Here is an 8658-nt window from a genome sequence, read left to right as displayed (position 1 = left end):
ATTCTCAGAGAGGCAGATTTGAAAAATTCCTCCCATCTCCCAGCTTAGTGCTTTTCAGAATAAACTTTTTCTCTGCTCTAAACCCTGCTGTCTCTGGGTATTGGCTTCCTCCTGGGAAGCAGGCAGATGAACTTGGTTGGGCGGTAACATGCAATTTTTAATTGATTTATAAGGACTATTTATGTATATCAAATACTAATATATATGTCAATATTTAACATATAAATCCCTCCCTCTGTGAACTAAAATAAAATCTCAAGCCTAACCCAAGTGGTTGAGTGACTGGGCCACCCCTTTGGCCAAGTAGATCCTTAAAACCTAGTTGCTAACCATGAGAAAGGAGATCAGACATGCCTCCTTATGTCCCCCTTCCTTCTTAGAGAAATCCTTTGTGACTCATTAACAGTCCCAAGGCTATGCAAGCTATACTTGCAGGTCCTCAATTTGGGGGATTGGGAGCCCCAGTTCCCTGAACCCAGTTGACCTCGTTTGATTACTGGGCTGAGCTAGAAAGTTTAACGGAGGCACAGTGGTTCAAAAGCAAAAATGAGTGGAAACTGAAAATAAAACTGGAGCATCACAGGCAATGTGGCTAGAAGGCAAAAGTAATCTGCATAAGTTTCAGCGTAACAAAGAAATTTTACTTAGAAAGAACGAAGATGAAGTTTAGAGTACTACCAAAGAGAGTTGGAAGGGAGTCCCTCTCAGGAAGGAGCAGAGGAGAGAGAGACAGAGATGCAGAGGCCTCTCCATTAGAAACTGGTTGCAAGTCTTCCATTGACTTCTTTGAACCGCCATGCAGTATTGCCCTTTTCTATTGGTCACTGATTGTCTCTTTCTATTGGTCATTGGTTTACCTAGCTTACTTCATACCTATTCTTACCAGCCCTTCAGACTTTGTGGTTCAGCAAGCCAGGTTTTCCCCCAACCTCCCTTGAATCGCCTTTTTTAGTGTCCCTGCTCACTCAAAATATATAACAAACTACTTGAATCTGGGCATTTGTCCTGAAGTTTGTCTCTGATGAACAACAGATCCTTATCTTAACTCAGTATTCCTTTTCACTGACTCCTTGTCTATTAGACAAAGCCAACTCTTTCAGCCAATTGACAGCTAAAGATTCTTTAAAGAGGATTGCTCAAGCCCAAGAGTTTGAGGTTGGTGTGAGTTATGATGCCACAGTACTCTAACTCAGGGAAACAGAGTGAGACTCTGTCTCAAAAAAAAAAAAAAAAAAGAATCTTTAAACCCACCTATGACCTGTAAGCCCCCTGCCTTGAGATGTCCCACTTTGGAGGGCCAAATTTAGGTATAATTTCCGCTTATTGATTTATGACTTTTTAATGTAGGTAGTTACGAAGGGTTCTCCTGGGAAGAAGGACAAGTTGAGGCCCCTAGGCCCCATCTTGGTACAGCCCACCTTAATTCTGTGCCAAGTGATTGCTCATACCTGGGGAGGATGTACCAGTCAGAACTTAGCGTGCCAACTACAAAAAGATGTGGAATACTCTCTAGCCTAACTACAGGCATAATACAATCTTGAAGGTGACCCTGAGAATTGCCTTAAGATTAATTATCATGTAGTCCACATCTCCCCCCCAATGGACTCTCTGAGAGGCTTGTGAGAGTTATTACCATGTGAAGGGGTCTGGCCACCTGTCACTATCATCTAATATGCAGAGAGGGGGACAGGTCTACCAAACGTTGTCAGAAGGCTGGGATTTTGGAGAACAGTGAGGGTAGCCTCTCCAAGCCTGTTCTGTTCTTCCATTTCCAAATTATAGTTTTATACATTTAAATTCAAAGACCATGTTAACCCTTATCTTGAACACTAATTGGCAGAACTCCAGACCCATAGTAAATGATAATCAATATAACTGATGACCCAAAACAACATTTCAATTCAAAAGTTAATCTCCTAAATCAATCCACCTAAACTACTCAAAATAGGCATGTCAGGGTGGGAGCTAAATTTACAAAACAGTAAGAATGGGAGACAGGGGATGAAGGTGAGGCAGGACCTAAACAGACCAGACCAGCTGTGTTATGTCTGCCCTAGCCTGACAGACTCCACCTTATTCTCACTATATGTGCTTCCAGGAGGTTCACATGCACGGCAAGACTCTGGGTCCAAGGTAACCTATGAACTATAGGGTAGGAGCCCAGGTGGTATAAAAGAGAACCTCAGGCTATAACCCTAGCCTCCTTGCCCTTTCTTTCTTGCAGCAATAGGGGCTGGTTCCTGTTTATGGTGAACATAACTTACTCTTACTCTGAAACCTACCTTTCTCTTCCTTAATAAACTCTTGCTTTATGCTTGCCTTTCTTTGGGGCATCTGGTCATTTTTTTAACCAAGAGCACTCCAAGTACTGACGACCAAGGCAGGTGGCTGAAATCTGAACATTTTAAGAGATAAGCAGTGCCTTGAAACCCAACAACTTAGCCTGTAATGCTTGTCTCCCTGAAATGTGTAAGACCAAACTGTAACTAACCACAGCAAGTAGACTTGCTCAAGGCTTCTTAAGTGTGGCTCCAGGTCCTGATCTTCAAATTTGGCTCAAAATAAACCTCTTTAAATTATTTTACAGTGTATGGCTCCTTTTCCATTGACACCCCTAACTTCCTTCCTGAGAATAATATCTCTCTAAGAATCTCTTATTCCCTCTGAACAAATCTTCTCTAGACCATCCTCAACAATTTAATAAGAACACTTATGTATGCTAAAATTTTTGCTGGGATCCTCTGAATTTGAAATGAAAATCACAGTGTTAGAAATTGTAGCTTGTGGTCTAGTGGAAAGGTGTAACTTATTCAGAATAAGCAGAGCATGAGATGTAAGGTAATAGTACAATCAATTTAGAAAAATGGCACATGAGCATAGAAATTTATCAATCTCAGTCTAGCAGTTTGAAGGACAATCCTTGGGTGAGATTTTCAAAAAGAAAAAACTATGTACAATTTATAGAGATCTGCCTGGCTCACCACTCCTCTAACTCCTCTTTAGCCACAGCTGAGGACCCTCAACATCTACGTATACAGGCTTTCAAATTGGCTGTATATTGGTGTCACCTGGGGAACTTTAAAAAATACCAATCTTTTGAGCAACCCCCCCCCCCCGGTTATGAAGTACTATTGTCCGTTACTATCTTCAGGGGAATGGTTCTAGGACCAACCCCCTCCCCAAAACCAAAATCCACTGATATTCAAGCTCCCTATTTAAAATGGCCTCGTATTTGCATATAACCTATGCATATCCTTCCCATCTACTTTAAATCATCTCTAGATTATTTATAATACTTAATATGATGTAAATGCTGTGTAAATATTTGTTATACTACATATTTTTTATTTATCTTATTTTTATTGTTGTATTTTTATTCTTTCCTCCAAATATTTTTGATCCATGGTGGGTTGAGATGGATAGGACAAGGTAAGCAGGTGGGTCCTGGTGCATCCATGCTCTATCCAGTAACAAAACTCACCCTGAAAGGTGCAACTGCCTAATCATTTTTGACCAGCCCCTTCCTTGAAACTCTGAGGGCCCACCGGAGTTTGTTATGGTTAGCATAAATTGTTAACTTATTAACTTAAATATGCTAACTTGTTAGCATAAATTCAGGTATGACTAGGAATAACAAAAGAACTCCTTTTGCTTAGGATACTCCAAGGGTTTGGAGCTCTGTGCCAGGAAGCAGGGGTCAGGAGCAAATATGTATTTTTTATTATACCACAGATAAGGAATCTATTAAAATGCTATCTGAGTTCATAAACAAGTCTGGTAGGGTTGCAAGACACAAGATCAATATACAAAAATCAATTGTATTTCTATACACTAGCAGTAAACAATCTGAAAACAAAATTAAGAAAACAATTCCATTACAATTTCATTAATAGCCATAAAATATTTGTGCACAAATTTAACAAAATTAAGTGTAAGACTTGTACGTGAAAAACTACAAAGTATTGTTGAAAGAAATTTAAAAAGATCTGAATAAATGTAAAGACATACATTTCATGGATCAGAAGACTTACTGTTAAAATGGAAATATTCCCTGAATTATCTTCAGATTCAATGCAATCCCTATTAACATTTCAACTGGCTTTTTTTGTGGAAAATTGACAAGCTAATTCCAAACTCAATACAGAAATTCCAGATACCCCAAATAACCAAAGCAAGCTTGAGAAAGAGGAACAAAGTTGGAGGACTCACACTTCTTGATTTCAAAACGTTCTACAAAGCTTCAGTGATCAAGACAGTGTGGCATAAGGACAGGAATATAGATCAGTGGGAGAACCCTGAGAGTTGGGAAAAGGACTCTTACATTATGTTTAATTCATTTTTGACAAGCATGCCAAAACAACTTAATGAAAGAAAGAATAATCTTTTTCAATCAATGATACTGAGACAACCGGACATACACATATAAATGAAAAATGATGGACTTCTACCTCACACCATATAGAAAAAGTATCTCAAAATGGACCAAAGAACTAAACAAAGTGTTAAAATTTAAAACTCTGAGAAGAAATATAGAAGTAAAACTCAGTGATCTTGTATTTGGTATTGATGCCTTAGATATGACTGCAAAAGCATAAGCAATAAAAGATAAAATAGGTAAATTAGATTTCTTCAAAATTAGAACCTTTTGTGCATAAAAGGATGCTATCAAGAAAGTAAAAAGATTACCCACAGAATAGGACAAAATCTTTGCAGATCATATACCTAATAAAGGTCTTGTATCTAGAATATATAAAGACCTCCTAAAATTCAACAAGAAGACAATCCAATTTTTAAATGAACAGAATATTCAAATTGACATTTCTCCAATAAAAATACATAACCAATAAACACATAAAATGATGCTTAATATTAGTCATAGGAAAATGCAAATCAAAACCACCATGAAACACCAGTTCAAATCTACTCAAATGGAATGTGTCCTCCTAAATTCATATGCTAATGTCCTCACCCCAGGTACCTCAGAATGTGACTTTATTTGGAAATAGGGTCTTTGCAAATATAATTAGTGAAGGGGAGGTTATACTGAAATAGGGAGGGTCCTATCTTAGTTTATTCAGGCTGCTATATTAAAATACCTTAGACTGGGTAGTTTATAAATGATAGAAATTTATTTCTCACCACTCTGTAGGCTGGAAGTCCAAGAAAAAGGCCCCAGCAGACTCTGTTTTGTGAGGGCAGTTCTGCATGGGCGATACCATCTGTGTTTTCACATTGCAGAAGGGGAACATGGACTCCCTCACACCTCTCTCATAGCGTCTCTAATCCCTGTGACGTAAATCACCTTCGATAGGCTCCACCTCTTAACATAATCACCTCGGTGAATAAATCTCAACACACGAATGGGGGGACACATTCCATGGCAACCACGGCAACCTCTAATCTAATATGACCCACATCCTTATAAAAAGGAGAAATTTGGGCACAGACATGTGCACAGGAAGAATGTCATGGGAAAATTGGAGTTCTGCTTCTACAAGCCAAGGAACTACCACAGGTCAGGAGAAAGGCCAGGAACAGATAATTCTCTGGCATCTTCAGGGGGGCATAACACTGCCAGCATCTTGATGTCAGACTTCTAGCCTCCAGAACTGTGATGAAACAAGTTTCTTTTGTTTGAGCCACTTGTCTGTGGCTCAAACTTGTTGCAGCAGCCCTGGCCAAACAACACAGATAGAAATAATGGAAATTTAGACAGTAGGCAGCACTGGTGGGAATGTGGAGCAAATGGAATCTTCAGATGACATTGATGAAAATGTGCTTTGGAAAATAATCTGGCAGTTCTTCAAAATGTTGAACAGTTACCATATGACCACATGACTCAGTCATTTCACACAGCTTGCTCAATGTATGGATATTCTAAAAACCTTTGAATTGTACACTTTAAAATGGGAAAATTTTACATGTGAGTTATATGTCAGTGTGTGTGTGTGTGTGTTTAAAAAAGACAGAATTTAATACTGAACTACCCACCTAAGTCCTTCCTGAAATGCTGACCCATAAAAACCCATAAGAGACAATGAAATATTGAGAAAGAGAAAGAAAATGAGAACACAACACAAGCTAATTAGAAAAAGGAAGAACCTTCTCTCACGAATACAGACGAATGGCTAGGGAACATATGAAAAAATGTTCAGCTCTTACCCTAAGTGGCCTGAGGTGATCTGTGAAAATGGTTCGCTATTCACTTGACCCAGAAAACCCCACAAAGTCATGCAAGTCAAAAGGCTCAAATCTTCGTGTTCACTTTAAGAACACACATGAAACTGCCCAGGCCATCAAGGGTATGCATATATGAAAAGCCACCAAGTATCTGAAGGATGTGACCTTAAAGAAACAATGTGTACCATTCCAACATTACAATGGTGGAGTTGGTAGGTGTGCCCAGGCCAAACAGTGGGGCTGGACACAGGGTTGGTGGCCCAAAAAGAGTGCTGAATTTTTGCTGCATATGCTTAAAAATGCAGAGAGTAATGCTGAACTTAAGGGTTTAGATGTAGATTCTCTGGTCATTGAGCATATCCAAGTGAACAAAGCACCCAAGATGCGTCTCCGAACTTACAGAGCTCGTGGTCGCATTAACCCATACATGAGCTCCCCCTGCCACACTGAGATGATCCTTACTGAAAAGGAACAGGTTGTTCCCAAACCAGAAGAAGAGGTAGCACAGAAGAAAAAGATATCCCAGAAGAAACTGAAGAAACAAAAACTTATGGCACGGGAATAGATGCAACATAAAATAAATGCAAATAACAGTAAACAAACAAACAAAAAAAAGAGAAAATGTTCATCATCCTTAATTATTAGAGAAATACAAACAATCAAAACCACCTTGAGATATCATCTAACCCCAATGAGAATGGCCCATATCACAAAATCTCAAAACTATAGATGCTGGCACCGATGTGGAGAGAAAGGGACACTTTTATACTGCTGGTGGGACTGCAAACCAATACCTTTTTGGAAGGAAGTATGGAGAACCCTCCAAGAACTCAAGCTAGACCTCCCATTTGATCCTGCAATCCCATTACTGGGCATCTATCCAGAAGGAGCGGGCCCACCTCCCGAATGTTACAGCCCCCTCGGCAGCAGCACTCGCCAAATCCCGCGGCCTGGGTGAGGCTCAGAACCTTTATTATTGGCCCTTTGCTGCTAGTGATTTGTATAAATAGAAAAATATTTTTTCAAACTGAATAAATATTCTAGCACATGAATGAAGGCAGCCCTGCACCTTAGAAAAAGTTATTAAGTCTTTGCAGTTTTTATCTGGGAGAAAATTAGAGTGTGTGCTCCCTACTCAAGGTGGAGTCATCCAAAAAATTTAGAACTGCTTTATTCCTCAGAAAGTGTGGCTTGCGATGTGTTTGTGCCTGGAGATGGGAGTCTGATGTCTAAACTCACCTAAGCCTGAAAAATGAGGGTTCCCTGTCCAGCCCTGAGTGGGAAAATCCTGTATCAATGTTACATCTCATTAATGTCTTCCATTTATAGAATGTAATAATTTAGTTGTTTAAATTGTTGGGGAAACTGAATCTCTGTCAAAGGATAAGATTCTTGCCTTTTAAATCTTCTAGTTATCAGTTTGGCTGAGTGAATAGGTGACTTCATGGGAAGCTGGGATCCTGTTTTGTGGAAAGTGAGTTTTTAAGAGTAAGAGAAATTAGACAGAAAGGAGAATGGCATTGTGTAAAGAAAGAATCTTGTGTGATAAATTTTGTCCTGAAACAGAATGGTTGTATAAGAAAGTGAAAGGCAGGGCAAAGGTTAAAGGAAGTTTAGAATGTTTGTAGGTGGTCTGTGCAGGTTAAATGGAGCTCATAGAAGAGAATTTGTGAAAGAATTTACATGTGATCCAGTTGACTATGTATTTCCTTTAAAATCTTTTGGCTTGCAATTTTCTTTAAACAAATGTTTTAGGCCTTTGATATTTGACAAACCTTCCAAAATAAAAACTCTAAATCTGGGGCTTGACACCTGTAGGGCAGTGGTTGCAACGCTGGCCACATGCACTGAGACTGGTGGGTTCAAACTTGGCCCAGGCCAACAACAACAAAAAAACACAACCTTAAATTTGGTCTTCTTAAAATATTAAGACCACTGAAAGTCATGAGAAAACAAATTAGACTTATTTAATTTATTAAAAATATATAGGAAACATTGTCAAACATGAAATGGTGATTCATTTTATGTAGGTTATAGTTATATATATGTTCCAATATTATAAAGTATTGGTCTGTCCTAACGTATAAGACATTGGTCTGTCCTAACATATATTGTTAGTAATAATTTTAATTCATCTAAAAAAAAAAGTATTTTTTATGTAACTGGCTGAGTCCAAAGTTTATCCTAAGAAGAAAAAGAAATATTAAGAGAGGCTGACAAATTCTCTCAAATTCAAATTACTGATGTCTTTGGAAATTGAATACTTTCGGACTAAAAGCAGATTTTTAGAACTTTCATTGGAAAGATAACATGTCTGTGAGTATTACTAACTTAACTTCAAACAGAACAGAAATCAGTTACGTGGAACTGGGCTAATTTGTAATAGCTTTTTGTTCGAACTATTGTTGATTCTTTCTGTGTTCTGTTTTCCAGAAGTCAAGAAATAATTTTCTGTCTTTTGAGCTATTTGTAGCTTTT

General features: G+C 38.5%; 1 pseudogene; it reads left to right on the top strand.

The window, feature by feature from the left end:
* The first annotated feature begins 6190 nt into the window (after window positions 1–6190).
* Window positions 6191–6771, top strand: LOC128590462 (60S ribosomal protein L17-like; annotated as a pseudogene).
* Window positions 6772–8658: the final 1887 nt, after the last annotated feature.

This window comes from Nycticebus coucang, chromosome 7 (genome assembly GCF_027406575.1).
Source record: "Nycticebus coucang isolate mNycCou1 chromosome 7, mNycCou1.pri, whole genome shotgun sequence".
Classification (NCBI taxonomy): Eukaryota; Metazoa; Chordata; class Mammalia; order Primates; family Lorisidae; genus Nycticebus; species Nycticebus coucang.
This window is presented reverse-complemented; position numbering and strand designations above follow the sequence as displayed.